The sequence below is a fragment of the Triturus cristatus genome, chromosome 5_1 (assembly GCF_964204655.1).
Source record: "Triturus cristatus chromosome 5_1, aTriCri1.1, whole genome shotgun sequence".
Classification (NCBI taxonomy): domain Eukaryota; kingdom Metazoa; phylum Chordata; class Amphibia; order Caudata; family Salamandridae; genus Triturus; species Triturus cristatus.
Window position 1 is genome coordinate 963,905,563 of NC_140587.1, and position 24,528 is coordinate 963,930,090.

Sequence of the window (24,528 nt, forward strand, 5' to 3'; positions counted from 1 at the left end):
TCAGGTTTGCTAAGTTTCCCTAGGTGCCTGCTGAGATATGGCCCAAAATCCACAGCTAGGCACATTGCAAAAAAAGGGTCAGTATTCAGTTGAAAAATGTGATGTGTCCATATTCTGTTTTCTGACGTTTCCTGTCTTGAGCACTCAGCCTACCCACACAAGTGAAGTACCATTATTAAATGAAGAATGGGTGGAATGCTGGGTGAAAGGAAGTTTGTGTCTCCCCTCAGATTCCAGAACATTCCATCAGAGAAATGTAAGGAAAATGGTTTTTTGTAGTAAAAGTTTTAGGTTTGCATGGACTCTGGGTAACAGAACCTGGTGAAAGCCCCCAAGTCACCCCATCCTGGATTTCCCTAGGTGTCTAGTTTTCAAACATGTACAGGTTTGCTAGGTTTCCCTATGTGCCGGCTGAGCTAGGACCCAAAACCAACAACTAGGCACATTGCAAAAATAGGGTCAGTTTTCAGTGAAAATATGTGTCCACATTGTGTTTTGGGGCGTTTCCTGTCGTGGGTACTAGACCTACCCACACAAGTAAGGTACCATTTTTATTAGAAGACTTGGGGAATGCTGGGTGAAAAGAAGTTCCCAGCTTCCCTCAGATTCCAGCACTTTCCATCACAGAAATGTGAGGAAAATGTGTCTTTTTAGACAAATTTGAGGTTTCAAGAGATTTTGGGTAACAGAAGCTGGTGAGAGTTACACAAGTCACTCCATCCTAGATTCCCCTTGGTGTCTTGTTTTATAAAATGTACAGGTTTTCCAAATTTCCCTAGGTGCTAGCTGAGCTAGGGCCCAAAACCCACAACTAGGCATAATGCAAAAAAAGAGTCAGTTTTCAGTGGAAAAATGTGATGTGTCCATGATGCGTTTTGAGCCGTTTCCTGTTGCGGGCACTAGGCCTACCCACATAAGTAAGGTATTTATTTTCAGAAGACTTGAGGCAATGCTGGGTGGAAGGAAATTCATGACTTTCCTCATATTACATACAGAACTTTCCATCACAGAAATGTGAGGTAAATGGTTTTTTTTTGTCAAAGTTTGAGGTTTGCAAGGGATTCTGGGTAATAGAACATAGTGAGAGCCACACAAGTCACCCCGCCTGGATTCCCCGAGGTGTGTAGTTTTAAAAAAGGTGCAGGTTTGCTAGGTTTCTCTAGGTGCCGGGTAAGCTAGGACCCAAAATCCACAGCTAGGCACATTGCAAAAACAGGGTCAGTTTTCAGTGGTAAAATGTTATGTGTCCACGGTGTGTTTTGAGCCGCTTCATCTTGCAGCACTAGGCCTACCCACATAGGTAAGGTATTTATTTGCAGAAGACTTGTGCAAAGATGGGTGGAAGGAAGTTTGTGGCTCCACTCAAATTCCTGAACTTTCCATCACAGAAATGTGAGATAAAAATTTTTTAGACACATTTTGAGGCTTTCAAGCGATCTGGGAAACAGAACCTGGTGAGAGCCACACAAGTCACCCCATACTGGATTTCCCAAGGTGTCTAGTTATTGAAAATGTGCAGGTTTGCTAAGTTTCCCTAGGTGCTGGCTGAGCTAGGGCCTATAATCCACAGCTAGGCACATTGCAAAAATAAGGTCCGTGTTCAGTGGAAAAATGTGATATGTTTACGTTACGTTTTGGGCCATTTCCTGTCGTGGGTACTAAGTTTATCCACACAAATGAGTTACCATTTTTATCTGGAGACTTAGGTAAACACACAAGTGTTATTATCAATTGTCTTTCTTTGCATTTGCGCCATCTAAATCTGAGGCAGTGTGTAAGAAATAAAACATTTTCAGCTATGCCTTCTAATTCACATGCTAGTATGGTACCCACAAATTCAGAGATGTGCAAATAACCAATGCATCTGAACTCCATATCTTGTGACCATTTTGGAAATACATAGGTTTCCTTGATACCTATTTTTCACTCTTTATATTTTACCAAATGAATTGCTGTACCAGGTACATAATCATAAACCATTGCAAGGTTCAGCTCAGTTATTGGCTCTGGGTACCTCTGGTTCTTTTTGAATCTACAAGCCCTATATACGAGCTTCTCCTCATGTTGTGAGATCCCATGCCATTTAAGGCGTCAACTACAACCTGCCAATGATACTTCCTTAGTTGCCATCCAAGGAAGTTGATTGTTCACATGGTGCGGGGTCATCCAAACATCTTTAATTTGTAGACACAGTGGATTGTGGTCGCTATCTATTGTATTTTTAACAACCATATCCACAATATTCCCCCAGGAGTAGATGTCGACAAGGATATAATCGATGCGTGATGGAGTAGTTAGCCTATTAAAGGTAAAGGCACCGCCCTTGTCAGATGTGGATCTACCATTCACTGCACGTAGATTAAACTCTTGGGTGAGGGCATTCAATTGAATAGCCCTTTGTGACCATTTCTTAATTGGATTGAGCTCTAGGGGCGGAATTCCCCACTTGAGATCAGACTCACTTGTCCCCAATAGATCTTCTGAGGCTAGGGGTTCAAAAGTACAATTGAAGTCTCCACAAATAATGATAGTAGAGTTAGGATCAATAAGAGTTAGTTCATGATCCAGGGCAGAAATTATCTGAGACGTCTGTCCTCCCACCGTGCCTCTAGCATAGATGTTAAATAAATCTAGGGTGGGACCGCTATGTGAACCTTTTATTGTCAAGTGTAGAAGGTCGGGGGAAACATTCTTATGGGTCCGTATCAGCCAATTATGCTTGATATTTACCCAGACAAGTAGTCCCCCCGATGGGCGGCTTTTCCCCGAGCTTAGGGCCGGTAAGAAATATGTAGAATACCCTGATTTGTGTAAGGGGATTGTGCTCCATGTTTCTTGGAATACACAAACATCAAACGTGCTAGTAAAGTCTTGCCAATCCGGGATCAGGAGTTTTTTGGGAAGCCCCGCGACATTCCATGAGACAAAATTGAGAAATGGCATAGAATTTTCAAGTAATAAAGTTGGCTGAATGTAGGGGGACATCTCACGGAGCAGAGTGGACGATGAGGGGGGAGATAGGCTCTGGGATGGTACGGTGGTATAATTGGGAATGATAGTGACCGGCTCCACAGGGCAAGACTTAGGGGATAAGTCTTGGACCAGTCAATCTACCCTATTCAGGTTAGAATCATTACTTACAATCCTCTTTCTACCCTTTAGTTCGTGATCTCTTAGAACCCAGAGTGGAGTACGCCTTATCTGGATACAGGAATAGTCTGAGGCTGAAGTGCGGTATTCCAAAAGAACCACATTTTCGGCCAGGATATTATTAGAGAATGTAAGCTCAATGCAATCGAATTGGCTAGTGTGGTGTGAGATTCTTCTGGCCTTGGTAATATCTTCGCGGATAATTGACCTGCACCCCCTGACATGCCTGACCCAGTGTATTGCTTTATTTTTTAGAGAATCCTCGTTTTCGTAGGATTGTTTATTGGTAAGTCTAGGTACCTTGACCATATAAGCTCTGGTTGGGTTGGTCAACAAGCCACCTGGGATAGGATTCGCTGCGATATTGCCCCTAGAGCAGAACTCGGACTCCTGAGAGCAGGGTCTTAAAGGCCCAGCAACTTCAAATGTAAATGGAGTAGAGGGAATTTCATTATGAGTTCTCTGACTATTCACAATGTCCCTATACGACGGTTTGCTGCTACTAACAGAGGGCAGAGGTGTCTTTCTAGAAAGGTCAGTCTTTTTACAGACTAAATCATTCCCCCTATGTGCGATTGGCAGGGAGCCAGTCTGAACAGATATTAAAGGTACAAGTGGTATTGGTATCCCAGGGCTACTGTTAGTGGTAGACTGCATAAGAATTGGTGAAACCCTCTTACTCAGTTCCGTGACTATATTTTTCAAGAGTTCTATCTCTTTTAGTAGTTGGTCAATTTTCTGTTCCAGGGACACCCCCTGAGAGCTGGGAGTCTGAGCTACTTTAGAGATTACTGGACCAGTATCTTGGCATACAGGAATTTCCTCCTCTAAGCCTTCCAAAATAGCAAACCTGTTAGAGCACGAAAGCTCAAGCGAAGTGATAAGGGATTGAGATTCTATGGTAGGTGTGAGATCCGAAATGTCCTGCTTGTCTTTCTGGCAGGACTCGGGGTCATTGGGTATAGGAAGAGTGGATATTGTAGATGACACTTGTCTAGTTTTATTAAACATGGTTGGGATCTTGCGAGTGTAAATACTAAAGGAAGGATCTGCTGCAAGATCCCCTGTAACAATAGATGCAGAGCTAGTTTCCTCTAGTATAACTTGACAGTCGTCAACAATACCTTCAATCCTATCTAGGACACAATTACCTGCTGCATGGTTGACTTTTTTGGCCTTCTTTCCCTTTTTATTAGAGCTGCCCCCACCTCCCTCCATAGATTTCCTTTTGGCCATGTGCAAATTGCGCAGGGGAATTAGTGATACAAAAAACAATACCACAATACTTGACAAATAAACTAGTAGAGCAGTATACAGGTGGGATAATAGATTCAGTCCCTGATGGTAGTTATCACTGCATGGTGTATGGCACTCACAATGTTTGTGGTAGGATAATTAGGACACAACGGCACAGTACCTTGGTGGGCGTGATGACACGCACGAGGGGTGGCCCAGCCCTGCCTCCTCCTGCCCCGGACGGCCACAGACGGCCCGCCCTCTGCCCGGGCTCAGCCCGGCATCGCCCGCGCGCGTCCCGCGACGCGGAAGGAGCCTTGGATGATATAGCGTCTCCGGGCGCGTTTTCCGGCAAAAATGGGCGGAGCAAAGGGGAATGCTGGGGGCTGTAGTCTCGCCCTACTGCGGCCTCAGGTGACAGAAGGCGGCGGGGGAGACAAGCAGCCATGCAGGAATGAAGGCAGCAAGCTCTTCGCGGGAGCCCAGGAGAACTGGTAGGTGCTGCGTGAGGTTGCCGGTCACAGGATGCAGGCAAGGACCCCCCGCTCCACCGAGGGAGCCTTGGATGATATAGCGCCTCCGGGCGCGTTTTCCGGCGAAAATGGGCGGAGCAAAGGGGAATGCTGGGGGCTGTAGTCTCGCCCTACTGCGGCCTCAGGTGACAGAAGGCGGCGGGGGAGACAAGCAGCCACGCAGGAATGAAGGCAGCAAGCTCTTCGCGGGAGCCCAGGAGAACTGGTAGGTGCTGCGTGAGGTTGCCGGTCACAGGATGCAAGCAAGGACCCCCCGCTCCACCGAGGGAGCCTTGGATGATATAGCGCCCCCGGGCGCGTTTTCTGGCGAAAATGGGCGGAGCAAAGGGGAATGCTGGGGGCTGTAGTCTCGCCCTACTGCGGCCTCAGGTGACAGAAGGCGGCGGGGGAGACAAGCAGCCACGCAGGAATGAAGGCAGCAAGCTCTTCGCGGGAGCCCAGGAGAACTGGTAGGTGCTGCGTGAGGTTGCCGGTCACAGGATGCAAGCAAGGACCGCCCTATATATTACCCCCTTCATATGGATCCAGCAAATGTGTTGGTATATTGGTTAAAAAATCTACCATAGTTAGAAAAAGTGACAGATGAAAATTTAGACACAGATGGATGTTTTTTCAACTCAATTTCAATATTTTTTATTCCAACTTTTAATTTTTAAAGGAAAACCTTGAAGGAGCTACACAAATGACCCCTTGCTGAATCCTCCTTGACAGCAAACTTACCATGATTTCACAAGTCAACGCTGTCACATCCTCTTGCTTCTTCATGCTGTGCATGCTATGCAAGATTTTCAAGTGACACTACCAGGACTCGATCTGCACTACCACACAAGCCCTCATTAAAAGCAGACTGGAATACGGCAACACACTCTATTCAGGAATACCAGCCCACCTCCTCAAAACACTCCAGACCATCCAGAACTCAACCACCAGACTCACGCTTGACCTACCTTGATGCACCCATAACCCCCATCTAAGTCAACAGCACTGGATTCACATCCAGAAACGTTGCCAGTTTAAGCTCATCACACACGCAGTCAAGGCTCTGCACAATACACTACCATCAACTCACCAGACACCTTCACTCTGCTTCTCTCGCTCTCGCCCATGTGCCCCACATAGGGAGCAGCAGATTTGGTGCTGATTCTTCTCCCACCTCATGTCGAATTCTTGGGACAACCTCCTCCTCCAAATCAGGAGCTCCACGTCGCTGCTGGAATTCTGAAAGAAGCTGAAGACCTAGCTCTTCAAGGAGCACTTTAGTGCCTCTGCCAACCCCTTCTAGACTCAGTTTTCACCTGCCAAGCACTTGGATACCCTCATGAGTGATAAGCTGTGCTCTACAAATCCAATAGCATGACATAACCAGTAATACATGGACATGTTAATGCTAATAGAGTAAAACTAAGTATGCAAGGAAAAACAAGATTCCATTAACATGGAAGAGAAAACTGCTTACTGAGCCACTGAATCATTATTGAAAGAGAATATTTGTAAATAAGGTCCTGATACCTGTCTCCCTGCGAATATACCCCCAATGAGGTACATTTTATCCACTAGGCTCCCTGTGTTTGAGAGTGGAGTGCATTACTTTTCCTCTGCTACCCACATTGTGTCTCCTATCCAGACTGAGGGTCAGTGTACAGACTCAATGGTGCTTAAACATTACCATCACTTCTCACCATAACTGTGGTAGTGCTGTTTAAGGACCATGGAGAGTGGGTTATATTGGGCTCAACTCTACTTTAAAAACCTGATTCACATTTATGGCACAACAATTGTACTCTGAAGATTGGAATATCAATATTTTGCGGTGCCTGGTAAGAACATAAAGTAATTCTCATGCCATATATATGAATGTATGATGTTACAATGCAAACATTTACAATGCATGCCTTTACAATGCAGTTTTTACATTGCAACATCCTTTACAACGCATGATTTTACATCACATGCCATCACAACATATTTTTAGAAACTACATGTACAACGCATTCCATTACAACGCATACCATTACAACGCATACCATTACAACGCATATTATTTTTAGGGCAACAGTAGGGTAAGTGTTGGATAGTGTAGGGGTAAAAATTACTATTCCCACTCCATTGAGTGCAACAATAGGATAAGTGTTGTATAGTGTAGGGGTGAAAATTACTATTCCCACTCCATTGAGTGCAACAGTAGGATAAGTGTTGGATAGTGTAGGGGTAAAAATTACTATTCCCCGTTACTTAACTTATATTGCGTTGTAGTGAAATGTGTTGTAATGACATGCGTTGTAGTGACATGCGATGTAATGGCTGCGTTGTAGTGGCATACGATGTAAAGGATGTTGCGTTGTAATGACTACGTTGTAAAGGTAGTGTGTTGTAATGACTGCATTGTAAAGGTTCTTTCCCCATCCATACTACCTATCCTTTTTTCTCAGTACATTACCTAAGGTTCAGCAAATATATACCCAAGGAGTCTTTACACTGAGATAAAAAAATACACCCCTCACATAGCATAATGGAAACCCTCTTACTGTGTAAACAGATAGATACAAATAGTTGTGTATAATGGTGTGCTGGATATTGGATATACACAGGAAACCATAAATCACATTGTATTAACCTTCCCCTACCCAAATTCCTCTCCTATACTCGTTGCCTTTAGGCTTGTCTTTAACCATTTATAGCGCTCCAGACTCACACAATAGAAATATCATATCCATACATAAATACAAACTTGCTAAAGTGAGCTCTGAGGAGGAGTAGGTTTCATTCAAATCAGTTACACAAAATTACATGCAAATTTCACCTCTGCTCATATGTCCCTGCATTAGATACAAAACGGGTTCTGGAATTATAACCTTTTTGACAGGTAGAAGTGTCAGGGACATGGTCCACTTAATTTTGGTCCATGCCAGAGCTGATTCTCAATGCCAGAGATTCAGGATCAATACTGTGTAAATGAGTTCAATTTAAATTTATTTTCTGTAAAATTATTATAAGAGCATTTCCTGAAAATCTGGCATGGATCCGGCCATTCTGGGCTTACGTTCAACGAAACAGGGCTGTATTATATATTATGCCCAGGGTGTGCAAAGTGCATGTGCGCCTGATTTGTTAACCTCCGGGGGACAATGGTATTATAGAAGGGGCTGCAAATGCTCGTGTGTTCCCTTTTGTAATACTGATAGCCCTGGCACACATGAAGTGCCAGTGCTATCAGGAGAGACCAATCCCTCATTTGCATGATGGAGGGACCCGCATACAGATGAGGGAATCTCTTTGCCTCTGTACCCATGCCATATTATAGATGCGGGTGCAGACACAAAAAGACCCTTAAGAGGTGCACTAATGGTGCGCCACATTAAGAGGGCGCACCACCAGTGCGCCTCCCAAAAGACATCCTTCTGGAGTGGTGAAAACTGGTCCCTGGATGACCAGACATCTCCCTGCAGACAAGTGCAGTCACTCAGAGCACCCACCTGCAACAGGATCTCTCTCCCTTCCTTAAAATGCACGTGGCATGCTACCTGCACTGTGAAACACAGAGCGGCTTTGAGGCATCTGTTCCATATTTCACGGATGCACGAGTTTGTGGTTGCTTTGAGGGAAAGAGCATTCATTGCAATATGGAGCACTGTCCCTTTTGGCTCCCAGAACACCTGTTTAAAGGTGCGGAACAGCACAAACAGTGACAGTGTGACCTTTCTATAATACAGTCCCTTGTTTGTTACATTAGCCACAAACGTTTATAACTAAATTGAAATCTTTTTTGGTTCACGTTTTAGGCCTCTTAGCATACTCAACCCTTAAAATACGACAAATCATTAGTTTGAAATGTGTTTTTATAGTTAGATGATTTTGTATCGTTTAAAATGAACAGACAGACATGTAGGCTTCAATGTAGACAGATGATTAAGCAGAATCCGCATTTTTTTCCGTTCAGTGTCCTTGTGCAAGTTAAATATATATTTTTATATTCCACCACATAAGAATGTACAGTTTTACTGTTTTGTGTACTTTCTGTGATTAAATACACTTACACTCAAATAGTTATTGTACGTATGTGTTTTGACTCACATGTTTTAAAACGGAGACAGAAAAGAATCGATGAGGACAGAATACAGTAGTATTCTAATGTATTCCCTCTTTTTCCCCCAAAAAACATTTGCCATTGAATTACAGCTGTTTTAGTCCCTTGTTATCCCAGTCAAGTAAAAAACACAGAATGAACAAATTGGGAAAGTGCATAAGTATTGTGATTAAGAGAAGTTCAATCTGCGTTAGAAACATTTTTCCTCATTGTTTTGAGCATGCATCTGCTATGATTATGACACCGCAAACCTTGTTTAAAATGCCATGCCCTTTATTCCCTTGCCATTAAATATAATGGGGTTACCCTGCGTCCCACAGAACATGAGTATTCAGTTATGAGCTACAAATAGTTCTGTCGGGGGTAACAGAACTGTTTGTACCCTTTTTACTCATCTGCAGCACCGTTTGTTTCAGAAGGCAGTGTGACCCTGAGAGAAGTAAAGATGCCTAACGCCCATTCATATTTAATGTAGCTAGAAGTGTACATATTTCTAACAAAGTCACCTGGCTAATTATTGATTGCCTGGGAAAAATCATTTTCAAGAGCCACCTATCAAAATTAATCTGTTATGTACTGGGCCATATGGCCAGCTGATACGTTGTATGTTATTGCACCAATGTGGTTTTATAGCTGAAAGAATTAATTTAATTACTAAAAACCTAGCGGCGGATTTAGCAATACTAGGTTATGCACAGTGATGCACTAAGCTCAAAGTCTTGATATGGTATTTATTTTTCAGTGCAAAATGATTTTGCAATGGAAAAGTGACTTTAAAGTAGCTTAAATAGCCATGTGCAAAACATTTTGTCATGTTGGCGTTCCATTTCGTCATTCCAACACTACCATCCATAATTTTGGAGAAAAAGCCAAATCTACAAAAACTGTCAAATCATGCTGTGCGTGTAAAATATTGCCTTCTTGAGACAAGTGCGAAGTATAAGAAATCATTGTATTTGTCCTTACATTTAATACAGTGCAGGTGTGCTGTAATGTAAAGCGCACCTCCAATGTATGAAATGTTTCGAAAAATGTGTAGGCATAAGATTTTTTACTGAACGGGCACTCTTCCATTATAAAAGTGTGTGTGTGTGCTAGGGGTGGACGGAATTTGCGTGGTCGCGCTACGCAAAGCTCCGCGAAACGGTAAAAAATCTCTGCGAGCACGCAGAAATTCCACAGACACGCGGAATTGCTTGTTCGCGATGTTTTTTTCCTGTTTGCGATCGGTGTTTGCGTGCTCGGGGGTAAATATCTCACAAACACGCACTTTGAGAACGCGAACAAGCAAAAGATTCAGGCGAAGCCACTGAACGCAGAATTTTGGGCAATTCCGCATTCTCCGCGGAACGCAAAATTACCCAAATTCTGCAAATTCCGCGAGCGGAACGGAATTTACCGCCTAGGCCTAGTGTGCGCTGGAGATCACGCACACACACTTTTGCACTATGATGCACAGGTGTGCATGTGTGATACTAGGCAGTCTTACAGACTGCCAGTGCAGGTGAAGAGAGCAGCAGCAGGCCATATTCAGTAAGTAGGATTTTGCGCTGCTCTCCCCCAGCGCAATACATTGCTCCCACTATGGTTGCTGAATTGCACCCTTTTTTGTTAATTGGTCCATCCGTTTCTTACTGATAGTAACAAGTTACTTGATTTCTTTGGCATAGTTCAATCTTGGGTAAACCAAGTTCATTATTCAAACTGATATATCTGCTTTTTTTTTAATTTAATAGGCTACCTATTTACTTTTTTGTTTATTTTTCAGTCAGACTGTGATTCAATAAATAATTACATATTTATTGTCTGGGATTGATGCCATTTAGATTATGGCTGCTCGAATTTGTTATATTCTGGCAGACCAGAGACGGGGGGATGTCATTAAGGTTTAAACTCTTGTGGTAAATAAAATATTACGCTGTCATAATTTTTCAGATATCAATAAGATCATGCATAAAGCAAGAGGCTGAGTCTGTGGTATCAGATTCATAAAGGGCTTTATTCCAATAACTCGAGTCAAAGGGAGAATATCTCCATCACCAAAAAGGATCTGGACGGGGCTGAAAAGTATTCTCAATATTCTCAAAACATTATTCACAGAGTACAGTATATATACATTTCTCAATTGTACGTAAGCAAGAGAGCAAGAGAGAATGAGATAAGAGCATGTGGGCGTGTAAGTAGGCGTGAAGGTGGGCGTCCATGTGGGCGTCCACTTGATGATAATGGGTAAATTGTCATGTGTGGGTGGATACCTGGAGATGATTTCGCAATGTCAGCAGAAATACTTGGCAGAGATGCGCGCGCAGCAGCATGACGTGTGATTGACGCGCAACTAGAGGGTGAAGGGGACTTGACATTTAGCTCTACATGTGGAGACAAAAAGTCTGGGGTTATGTCAACCTAATCCCAAATCATATCTAATATCCTATGTTTAAAGAACTATGTTATCCACAAGGGAAGGGCTCTCGGACAGAATCTATTCTATACTGACTGTGTGTGCGTGCACAAGCGTCTAAGTGTCTACACTAAATGCGAGGGGGTAGGAATATTCCATGGTAACAGGGCTATGAATTACTTGCATGAGGACAGAGAGGCCGGGCCTTTTGCTTGGTAGCTGGAAGAATGTTTACTTAAACTACTAGGCAGGAATGCATCGGCTGAGGGGGAAGCAGATAATTCGAAGGTGAAATACAGCTCTTGGCAGAGAATAGGCTGATGTCAGGCTTCGTGGGCCGCGCAGAGAATGAGACAAAGTTCATGGTCACAGATGCAGGCTCAGACTGGAGCTTTCAGAGGCAGAAGGCAAGAGGAGTTTCGATGGCAGAATCAGGGCCTACTTGCCTGGACTGTAAAAATGGCATAAGTGAACCATAAAAAGCCGGTGGCCTTTCATATTTAGGAATGGAATATCCGGCCTGTTCATGGCGGATCTGACAGAGGACATGTTGACGGTGGACGCACATGTATTTGCGTCTTCATAACTGGAACTGGAGGGAACATACATGTACTTGTGACATGCACATAGAACCGTTGGGGTCCAAGATAGGGGACATAACTGACCAGGAAAATCCACATTTCCACATTCCCTCCTTGTCCCCTACTTGCCCTTCAAGAGATATCAATCTTCATCAATCCATTGATCTGTTCATATAGCATCATTTGTTCTTCTTTCTTCTTCCGTGATCTTGAATGAAATCTTGGTGGTGGAATACACGATGTGGCACACAGACCACAGATCGCTGGTCCACATTGTAGACATAGACAGCAACTGAATAGTATGAGAAGGCCAATACCTAGGAAGGATAGGACCCTCCATCCAAAGGTAGATAATACACTCCAAAACCAACCGGACCAAGTCCAGGTGCCTGGATTCTGGTGTATCTGGCTTACAATCTTATGAAGGCGAGTTATGGCTTTATATACAGATGGCGAATTTTCTGGTATGAAAAATGCAATAGCTTGATCCGATGACCCTACAAGCTCCGCCCCTATCGGCCAGGATAACGTCAAGGACAAGACTATTTTGAAGCACAACAATCCGCATAGCAGACTGCTCTTCTGTTAAATTGCCTAAGGCGGGAATAGTTTCGTTCACTACTGCTTCAAGGGTTCTGGTTAATCTACGTATCAGCTTACTATTGGTAACTGTACCTATATAGGGAAAGAAACCTTTATTGAAATCTGTGTATTTTTCCCATGCTGTTTCAGTGTAATTGACAATTGGGAGATCTCTCTGCTGTCTATTGTGTACTAAATGAGTATTTCTATGAGAATCAGGAGGAGCTAGGAAAACAGGTGGTAGGAGGAATGCTATGTAACAGGTACCATCCCAATCTAGAGGTAAGCGTATATATGCGGTCTGGCCACATATAAAGTAGGAATGACGAGAAGCTCTAAATGTAGACTTGCCTTGATCACTGAATTTTATTACAGTGGTGCATTTACTATGGCCCATGTGTATGGAGCCATTCTTTCTTATACATAATTCCTCTTTTACTGGGAATACGGACATGGCGGGCAAGATTGGTGTAGCTTCAGATTCAACGTTCAGGATCATGAGGTTAAGTGTAAAATTACCTAATCCATATACTTCATTTCTTAGATCAGTTCCTGTTCTTTTGGGAAGTCCCTCCTTGTTAGGGTAGCAGACTTTAAGCAAAACTAAGTTCAGGTTTCCCCATACCCAGTTGTCTTGATAAACTGCGGAATTCGAATCTAGGGAATTAATCAAACTAAACCATGCTCCACAGGAGCCATTGTGTGTGAACGGATAGAGAATAAAGGGGCAAAACTCCCTTATAGTTCTGATAGGGGGGGGAGTCGGCCACAGACCCAGCAGTCTGTAGCATTGCTAGTCTGATGTGAATGGTGCAGCATCTGAATAAAGGTATTGTTGCGTAAGGCAAGTCGATATGATAGCTCATAGGATGGCAGATCACTAAATGTGTGCTTTATGGTGTGCTTTATGGTATCATTAGTGGAGGAGTATAAGAGTGAGGCAATAGGAGGAAAAATAGCATGTAGTATTAAGCTGATACATATTTATCGTGATGTACATAAGAGATTGAAAAATTACAGTCACTATACATCTATTTGCTTCTTATCTAGCTCTCTTATTTTTGCTTTATGTTATTGTCCAAGATCTTATGCGAGCCAGAATACATGTTCAACCGCTTCACCACCTAGTGGACTTAATTGATCAAACGGGTTCTGACTTTTTGAATCAAGGTTTAGCTTTGTGGAAACTTCTGGGCATTCTCCTCTAGAAAATGTTGTTCAAAATCCAAGTTCAAAGTTTTTTTTTCCTTTGTAAAAGAGTGGTGAAGGTGCACTTTGACTTTAACGGCCGTCCCCGTGGTCCAGAGCACTGACTTTGGCGCCTGTCATCCAGGAGCGATGGAGTATTCTTTGACCTGGGTGTTGTCAGGGAAGGCGGCAGCAACCTGCGAACAACAAGAGAGTAGTGCAGACATCAAGGAAGCCATCAGCATGTTACTGTCAACATAAGTAATCTTTTAGGCATTGTAGTGCCCACATATTTTGGTGGTCTACCAAAGACCACTTCATAGGGAGATAAGCCTGTTCTAGAATGAGCTACCATTCGCATGTAAAAGAGGGCAACCGGCAGGGCTACCATCCAGTCTATACCTTTGTCTGCGCAAAATTTTAATGTCTGATTATGTCTTTCTACAAGGCCTGCTGCTTCAGGATGTCGCACACAATGGAATTTCCAGGTATACCCTAAAAGAAGGGACACCTGCTTCATTAGTACCAGGACATATTTGTAACCTCTACATCTGTTTATTTGGATATAATCCATTTGGAGCACTTCAAAAGGGTGGTCAGGTGGATGGAATCCACCTTGTTCCATCGGAATGCCTTTACCTGCATTGAATTGGCAACAGATCATACATGTTCTGACCTTTTGTTTCGCTGCTGCACGCAGGTGCTTGTTGAACCATATATTCTGTAAGCTATCTATCATTGCTTTCTCTCCTAAGTGTGCAGGACTATGTGCGGTATTTATAATCACTTGTACCATCGAATTTGCCCTTATTCATCCAACCCTGATCAGTCAGTACCCCTCCTTGTTCCGATCATTTCTTTAATTCGTCTACAGTAGCATGTGTCTGAATGTCTTGTACATCCCTGGAAGGATCCCTAACTGTCATGGCTTTGGACAGTGATAGTATCTGTGATTTTGTCATGTCTAGTGGGGTCTGAGCTGTCTGTTTAGCAGTTCGGTCTGCCAGATCATTGCCTTAGGAAATGGTATCTGTGGCTCTAGTATGTGCTTTACATTTTAGGATAGCTATGGCTGTTGGTAAATGTATTGCTTCCAGTAGGGCTTGAATAAGGGGGCCATGCTGTATCTTGGCCCCATGAGAGGTCAAGAAACCTCTTTCTCTCCACAAAATCGGTGTAAATGTTTACTCTCAGGTGCTTAGCTCTTATGCACGCTTGTGTCAGGGCGATGAGCTCTGCTGCTTGTGCTGACAATATGTCTATTCTTTTAGTCTCTATTATTACAGTATCAGCAGTCACTGCATATGCTGCCACTAATTCTCCCGCCCCTGTCCTCATGCATGAGCCGTCAACATATAGTGTTAGGTCGGGGTCTGGGAGTGCAACATCTGTCAAGTCTTGTCTTGGTTTAGTCACGGTATGTATTACTTCAACACAGTTGTGTGGTGAAACGCTTTCTGTACTGGAGGGCAAAAGGGTAGCAGGATTCAGTATGTTGCATCGTCTGATCTCTATGTGTGGTTGAAATAACGTTGGCTCATAATCTGTCAGTCTAGCTACAGTCAGGTGTTGTGTTTGTGTCCGGTTCAAGAGAACCTCTACTGCGTGTGGTACTTGTACTGTCAGAGGGTGGCCCAGCACTATCGAGTCACTTTGTCTTATGGCTAAGGCCGTTGCTGCAACTGATTTTAGGCACGCAGGCAAAGCCTGTGCTACTGGGTCTAATGTACTAGAAAGATAAGCACAGGGCTCGTGTTTTCCTGCATGATCTTGTGTTAGGACAGATAGTGCTGTTCCATCCCGCTCTGTCACAAAAACATAAACGATTTGTTGTAATCAGGGTTTGCTAAAACTGGTGCTTGACATAAAGCTCTCTTTAATTCTTCAAATGCCACAGTGTGTTCTTGTGTCCAAGGGAGGACTTTAGTAGAAGCTGTATTAGGGGCTTGGACTAATTCCCCTGAAAGATCACAATAAAACATGAGAAAAAGGGGAAAACACCATACCTATTTCCTTGGCTTAATTTCTAAGGGGGCTAATTTCTAAGGGGCTTAATTTCTTAAGGGGCTAGCGGGAAGCGAACCTCCTCAGGGGCCAGCAGAAAGCCAATATTCTCCTCCTTCCCCCCCTTTTTGACAGGAGGAAATCTGAAACAGATTTCACTGCTGTCAAACACTATCAAACCCTGTGTCTTGTCAACACTATTAATCCCTGTGTGTAGCTACTGGGCGTAAGCAAAATTATAGGAGATACACAGCGTATGTGAAACGGCGAGAAATCCTTCAAATTAATGTACAAACCTCATTGTGTTAGCTCATAAGCTGGCCAAATGACATCTCATATGCAAATGTCCCTATTACATGAACCTACACCAACCTGAAGTCAATATTAATGCTAGGAGGCCCTAATAGGAATGCTAAATTACCTAAATATTCAGAAAACCAAGTTTAAGAACAGTTGTTAATGTTGATAATTAATAATTTATCTGCTAAAGAAATCAGTCAATGTGCAATAATTTCCACCTATACAATAAATAGCCTAATTCAAAAACAAGTCAACTTTTGGGGCCACCACTCACAAGAATGAGCTTACTAAAGCAAACTTTAAAAAGGAAATCCTGTCAGATATTTTCTCATTACCCTAAATACCGAGCCTTATTTGTCACTCTGTGGTGGCAGTCCTTATTTAAAACAGGCCTTTCAAGAGTTGAAATGCGAGTGCACAGATCATAATTGTTCCTTAATGTCCAATCTGGAAACATATGACCGAGGCTGCCTGTCTATAAGAGAAAGGCAGTTATGTGAAAAATATTTTAGTCTTGCATAGCCTTTTTCTTTTGTTTCATTCATCTCCAACACCAATTAGACATACACTGATAACGTGTTGTCTGCTATTTTGACAGCATGATAATGGTAATATCATGTCTGTGAAATTTAGTAATTGTGCCAAGCCATCAGTATACCGGGCACAGAAAGCATAGATAATTACACTAACATATATAAATGAGCAGCGATGCGTAATTACAGTACCTACAGCTCAGATGCGAACATTCTGGCCTGCTTAATTTGTCAGGCTTATAATCAATAACTTATTTACCTGCCCTATACAACCCCATCTGGCAGTGGGTCATCCCAATGATGACCGCGTCAAGTCTGACACACAGGATCAGCAACAATAATCAAAAAATGACGAACACACGAACCTGTCTCTTTTTTTTTTTTTTTTTTTTTTTTATAAAAATGTGCTATGCTTCTTTGTACACAATGTACCCTCATGTCCTAGTCGAAGATGCATCTCACATCTTTCCTCACAGACCCGTAACCACTGGATCATTTATCCAATGCAACTGGTGGCAGCTTGTGGCCACAATTCAAAAATGTCTGAATTTGAAAATCGTTTTTATATAGGCACATAGCCCTTAAAATTCCAAACAAGAGCAACATTTTACTTTCTGACCAGAAGCAATATAACAATTGCTAAAAAATAAAACAAATCTTCTCCATAGACATTTCCTCGGGGCACTTGTTTTGCACAGAATAGAACAAGGGAATCTTTCTCGACTTACATTTCTCAGCTGCCCTGTCTTATCAGAGAAGTTAAAAATAGCCCCTCAGCGCGGCCTGAGCCTGGGCTGCCAGCCATCTTTTTTTTGTTTTTCCTACTCCTGGCCCCAAGGCTCTCCAGCTGCAGGCATTACACAGATGCGATGTCAGAGAAGCCTTCTAAGCAGTGCCCTGTTCTGCTCCTCTCATCGGCCCCCACCTACACTGGCTACAAGGTCAGAATCTGACTCCGATTTCTGTATCACATTCTGCTCTACACGGCCCCCACCTTCTCCTCACTCTGAAGCTGTCAAAGACAAAAAGACTACTCAATTCCATAAAAACTGCAATAATTCGCTCAATTGAAAAATTATTTTTACATACAATTTGCACTCAGGGGGTCATAATCTTACCGACTTGACCCTGCACATTGGCTCACTGGACCACCAAGAACACAAACCTGTATTCATGAACAATTTGCAAATTCGAAATACCCACAATTCTTTTTCCAAGCTAAACTTGTCACTAATTATTTTTCGTTAACACTTTGTACATTAGGGGTGTCATCAAATCACAGGAGTTGCTCCTTCTCTAGCTGCACCCCTCTCAATTTCCTATTGACAATGTAGTCAAATGTTGGACCATGTAAACACCAGCTATGCGCTGTTCATTTGGTGGGGGGCTCAAGAACCTTTGGGCTACTATGTAATTAATATATGTATTATAACTGGTCTTTTTACTGGGGCCACTCTTGCTAGGTCCTCTGAAAGGACGGGATAAATACCAGCAACGTCAGTATTTCTTTTTCTGTCAGCCTGCGCTCATTTTACCAGCTCAAATTCCTCCTGTAACATCTCATCCTTGGCTTTTCCAGACTCCAGTCCACTTCTCTCTGCTTCGTCAAACACTTACTCTGTCCTTCTATGTCACTCCTTGCGCCAAAAACTCAATGGCATCCTTCCAAGCTGGTCTACATTTCCTCTTTCATAAGAGTGTTTCGTTGTCTGTCTACTTGTTCTGCTTTTACTCAGATACCTTCCTCAACTAACACGTTTTCTCGGGCTTTGTCTGAATCCTCCCTACTTTTCTCTTCTTTTCTGAGCGCTTACTCTGTGCGTCTATGCTATTCTTTACGCCATAATTCAACAGCGTCTTTCTGTGACTGTCTAGCTTTCCTCTTCCACAACTCTTCTTCGACTTTCATGATACATTCGGCATCCCAGGTCCCAGCTACGGGCCATCTCTGACTTTCTGGTAACTCTTTGGTGTAGTCCACCCATAGATCAAGGAATAATATGGCGTCTAAGCCATGCTTGTGATACATAAAGTGCCCTGGAGTGTCCCTAGGAGGAATAGGAACTGCTTCTTCAAGCACCCCTTTTCTAGTAGTAATCTGTCTTAACTTCGAAAAGAGCGGCATATTGACAACTGATCTGATACTTAATCTTGAACACACTTAATACAAAAAGCACAACAATGAACAATCATTCATACCACAATATGCAGGACATTTTAACACATTAAACATTAAACATTAAACATTTTAACCTTTAAAAATGACCAACAATGATGACAGTCTGCATAACTAATCACCAAGCAGAATTCTTGACAATAACTAGATACTTCGGAATACTTGATATACTGCTAAACAGTACATATACACTGCTAAACAGTGCAGACCGGATTTGTGTACCCAAATCCGTCTTGACCGGCACAACCTATGTGCGCGTCAACACGCCTCCCCGGCGATGGTACTCACCGGGTAGCTCCTTGAAACGGAAGGCCTCAGAGAATGGACTGGACTCGACGACTGCGGACATCGGACCCTCTGGACATCGGGACTTTGAAAACCTGGTTGGCCTCTGTATACCTCGGACGCAGCTCTCTCGCAGGTGGGCTCTGGGTAGACAATCTGCGTTCCTCACCGCCTCGTATGGATGCCTGGTCACAGTCTGTCCCCTTCGGTGGCCTGAGGGAGTTGGCGGGAAAACCCGCGACGTGCACGCTTGAAGTCCATCACGGCCATGGAAGGGGGCAAAACTGGACCTTCATCTCCGGCGTGTGGGGAAAGAGATTAAACTGTTCGGGCGCCATTCTGTGGTAAATAAAATATTACGCTGTCATAATTTTTCAGATATCAATAAGATCATGCATAAAGCAAGAGGCTGAGTCTGTGGTATCAGATTCATAAAGGGCTTTATTCCAATAACTCGAGTCAAAGGGAGAATATCTCCATCACCAAAAAGGATCTGGACGGGGCTGAAAAGTATTCTCAATATTCTCAAAACATTATTCACAGAGTACAGTATATATACATTTCTCAATTGTACGTAAGCAAGAGAGCAAGAGAGAATGAGATAAGAGCATGTGGGCGTGTAAGTAGGCGTGAAGGTGGGCGTCCATGTGGGCGTCCACTTGATGATAATGGGTAAATTGTCATGTGTGGGTGGATACCTGGAGATGATTTCGCAATGTCAGCAGAAATACTTGGCAGAGATGCGCGCGCAGCAGCATGACGTGTGATTGACGCGCAACTAGAGGGTGAAGGGGACTTGACATTTAGCTCTACATGTGGAGACAAAAAGTCTGGGGTTATGTCAACCTAATCCCAAATCATATCTAATATCCTATGTTTAAAGAACTATGTTATCCACAAGGGAAGGGCTCTCGGACAGAATCTATTCTATACTGACTGTGTGTGCGTGCACAAGCGTCTAAGTGTCTACACTAAATGCGAGGGGGTAGGAATATTCCATGGTAACAGGGCTATGAATTACTTGCATGAGGACAGAGAGGCCGGGCCTTTTGCTTGGTAGCTGGAAGAATGTTTACTTAAACTACTAGGCAGGAATGCATCGGCTGAGGGGGAAGCAGATAATTCGAAGGTGAAATACAGCTCTTGGCAGAGAATAGGCTGATGTCAGGCTTCGTGGGCCGCGCAGAGAATGAGACAAAGTTCATGGTCACAGATGCAGGCTCAGACTGGAGCTTTCAGAGGCAGAAGGCAAGAGGAGTTTCGATGGCAGAATCAGGGCCTACTTGCCTGGACTGTAAAAATGGCATAAGTGAACCATAAAAAGCCGGTGGCCTTTCATATTTAGGAATGGAATATCCGGCCTGTTCATGGCGGATCTGACAGAGGACATGTTGACGGTGGACGCACATGTATTTGCGTCTTCATAACTGGAACTGGAGGGAACATACATGTACTTGTGACATGCACATAGAACCGTTGGGGTCCAAGATAGGGGACATAACTGACCAGGAAAATCCACATTTCCACACTCTTCTGGCAAAGGTGTGTTGAGCACTCTGTTGTGAGAGTTCCATTCAGTGAAGTCGCCTGATTTGTACTTTCTATCTGCAAGGTTTTACAAGGGGGATGGTTTCTTTACCTTGAATGTCTTTGTTGAAAATGGAGGGACATTGGCGTTTTGGTTGAGTTTCGTTTATGGTGGACAGGGCCTTGACATTCAGGAGGCTTCCCACTTTATTGAATTATTGCTGCACATATTTGTAAGATTTAGATAGCTGAAAAGTATCCTAAAGGATTTTAATTATCTCAGTAAAAGGGGAGTGCAGGGTGGGACCTATTTCAGCATTGACTGGATACCTGTATCCAATGTCATAGCAGGACTTTCCTATACCAGATCCTCTACAACACATGCCAAGGGTTAAAGTCCAGAAGAAGAGAAGAACAATGATGAAGATTATTTGACACCTGTGCAGGAAATATCAAGGAAGTTGTCTGACACCACCATGGTGTGCCAATATCTGGAAAGGACTTGTGATTGTTTTTCCTGATTTTTCTTGACATTTTCCTTTTTAATTATTTTAATGTACATACAATTAGCGCAGAAATTGTTTTTCCTTCATTTCGTTCTCAATGTGGAAACTAGCTCTTTATGCACAGGGTATGGATACACTTACTCTAAGCTTGGCATTGTAGCTCAGGCCATGCACCAAGGTGAAGCATGTTTACTGTCATTAAAACCTGTTACCTATGCACATGTCATTGCCCAGTGGCCGTATTTATGATAGTGAAGTATAGCTACAATCAATAACCACTGACAGTTGAAAACTTCTTTGTGAACTTTGCTAAATTGATGTTAAAAACAGGTATGGGTTAAAACATGACTACGAAATTATTTGCAGTTTATTTTTTAAAAAGTGGCTAAAGTATGCTAATTTATGTAAAGATTGCCCTTCAGTTCTGATGAGATGCAACTCATGTATATAATAAAACATTATATTTAGAAACATTTAAAAAAAAAAATCCTGGTATATAAACTTTATGCAAACCCCCACACGATGGTATTACCTTCCAGATACTTTAATGAATGATCTACTTACAATTTAGAGTGGATAGCTGGATGGTTTTACCTGACACAACAAACAAATTGTTGGGGAGTGATTCCCTAAAACGAGAAGTTTATCAATGGAGTCCGAAAGTGTAGAACTGACAAAAACTTACAATTTGTATTCAGAATTATATTTAAAAATGTGTAATATTGAAAAGAACATTCAAACTGCTAAGTTGCTGCTGCAGTGAAAAATATCCCTCTAGTTATTAAAAACAAGTAGTGGACCACTAGAATTTTGTAAAACAAGGACTTTGTAAAGTGCTCGGCATTCTAAGTAGTACAGCAATTGAACCTCTGCGTACAATTGCCCCACTGGCAAAATTTGGCAGGTCAAGCCTGCCGAACTTTGAAGTCAATTCTATGGCCTTCGAAATCCAATGTGGAAAAATCTCAAGTCCAAAATTCCCAAAGAAATTCTCAGAATATTATATATTTACTGCACTCAGTAAATAATCCATCTCAGATATTAGTATTAACCAGGTGCAGTAACATATCCCAACTTATAATTAGGGCCTCTGTGTTAAAGTTAAGCAATGATGGTTTATGACTAACATGCAGTAGAGCGACATTGTCAACTATTTCCAACCAAATTGTATTTCTAGGTATTTAGTAGATGTTATCTAGAGACTGAGAAATGCATTTTAATATCATGGTACATTTATCGGTCAGTTCAATGAATTGCTAGCATTGCTATTAGTATCTATAAAAATGTACTTATACATTGTTATTACTGAAAGAAAAATGCAAATACAATGAAAAATATAAGTAGATTATGTCAATAATTAGCTTATGATGGTAGAAGGTCTCAAGACATAGATACATCTAAATAAGAAAATTATAAGCCACTAAAATGGAAAGACCATTTACTTGAAACGCTGGTTTATTAAAAAAGAAATCATTCTGCATACCAGACCTATTGACACAAATTGTTGTACAGCAAAATATTTAGTACTAAATTGTGTTGCAAAACGAGCAGGTTCTTTGCAGAGACTTTACTCCCTTTGGAAGAAAGAATGGAACTAACTAGCACTTATGAAGTATGGTATGCAGAAAACAAAATAACAAGTGTGAGATTTACTCATAGCTAACACACTAGCAATAACATCTGGACAGGACACCAAGATAACCAGGTCTAAGGATACAATTCTTTGCAATACTTTTCAAAGAACCAATTAGCTCTTGCAGATTAGAGATATCTGTCCAAAGCATTGTCCTCTAATTGCAATATGTCTTTGCTCTCATATGTTCGCAAAGTGCTTACTCCAGGGCAAGCTTGTCTCAATGAGCCACATGGAACTGAACTTGGGCTATTCCCAACTAAAATCTGATGCAATGCAACCAGGGAGTCCCAAAGACTGATCGTGGGCTAGACCTTCCTTCTAGTGGTTAGAAATACAGTGGCAGCAGAGTTAATAAAAGCAAACCCAAGAGGGGTCTATTGTGAGCAAGGGTACAACAGAAATGTATGAATCCCCAAATGCGATGCAGTGCACGCAACGAAATTCGTTTTATTAATTTATATGTTAACTTACCTGTAAACCTACGTAATCCGTAGTTTACTACCCCCCACCCTGCCCCTCCCCCTCCCCACATCACCGCCCTGCAGTTACTCCTACTACCGACCGCGGCTGGGGGCAGTGCTGCTTACTTTTCAAGGAATATGCATCAACCAACCTAGACACATCGATCTCCTCACATGTTGCTGCTTTCCCACATTTCTGTTTAACGCATTATGCTAACTCTGTTTGTAACATAAAAGATAAAAAACACTTGTGCTTTACTGCCATGACCAAAAAGTGTCATACCAGGATTTATGCTAGTTTCGCTTGCACTCATCAGAGGTGTGCTTGTCCAAAGAATGTGGTAAGAGGGCTCAAATGTGCACTTTATGCAATAATCTTGTGTAGATTGTGTGGAACATGGACTGCAAAACACCATTGGACACTAATATCGCAGATAGAACACTGAGGGGCAAAATACTGAAGAGTAAGTATGTTTAGATTTTCTATACCTAGCTCTTCATATATGTACTTTGATGATCTATGTATATCTTCAAAATGCATCGATTAAGATATGAGTAGTAAATCTATACTTCCGACATGCACTTACCTTTCGATATTTTGTCCCTCGATATTTTGTCCATGATATTAGTGCACCATGCTATTCTGGTACTCGAAATTCCAGAGTACGATCAATATACTCAATGACTTACTTATGTTACAGAAAGTTCTTACATCTGTTTTTTTCTCTGTGAAGATGTGGGCACCAATTTGCTTGACTACCTCTATATACTACCCTACAAGGGTCCATATGGGCTGTATTTTCATTCATTAGGTGCGATGGTGTGATAAAATAATTTTATTTGGCACTCTTGAATAGTTCACATTTGTTTCTGCAATCTACCTGAAATGTTACACCTAGAGAGAGAGATGGCAGGCATAAAACAAGTGCACACTCAACATTGTGCTAATTTTGTGCAGATTTTTTCAGTTGATTTTGATTGTGTTACGGAAGGGGACACAAAGTCCTTTCCGTGATAACAATGGAGATGCACATCCCCATCCCCGGGCCATTTGAAACATTGTTTCCAAGGGAAGCCATCCCCTGGAACACAGAAACAGTAAGGCAGGCATGTTGTGCATCCCCCTTGCCATGTGTGGCATGGGGTGGTCACGCAGATGACACAGCTCCCTGTCTGCCCTTAACACGTGTAGTGTAGCCTTAGACAGCCATGGCAATAGTGTCATAAAGAAACTTTTCTGCATGTTATTTAATTATGCGATAAGTACATTTATTTTGCCAACTACGTTTGTATGATGCAGAAGCAGTTAATAATAATATGACACATTATTTACAATTATCAAAAGACA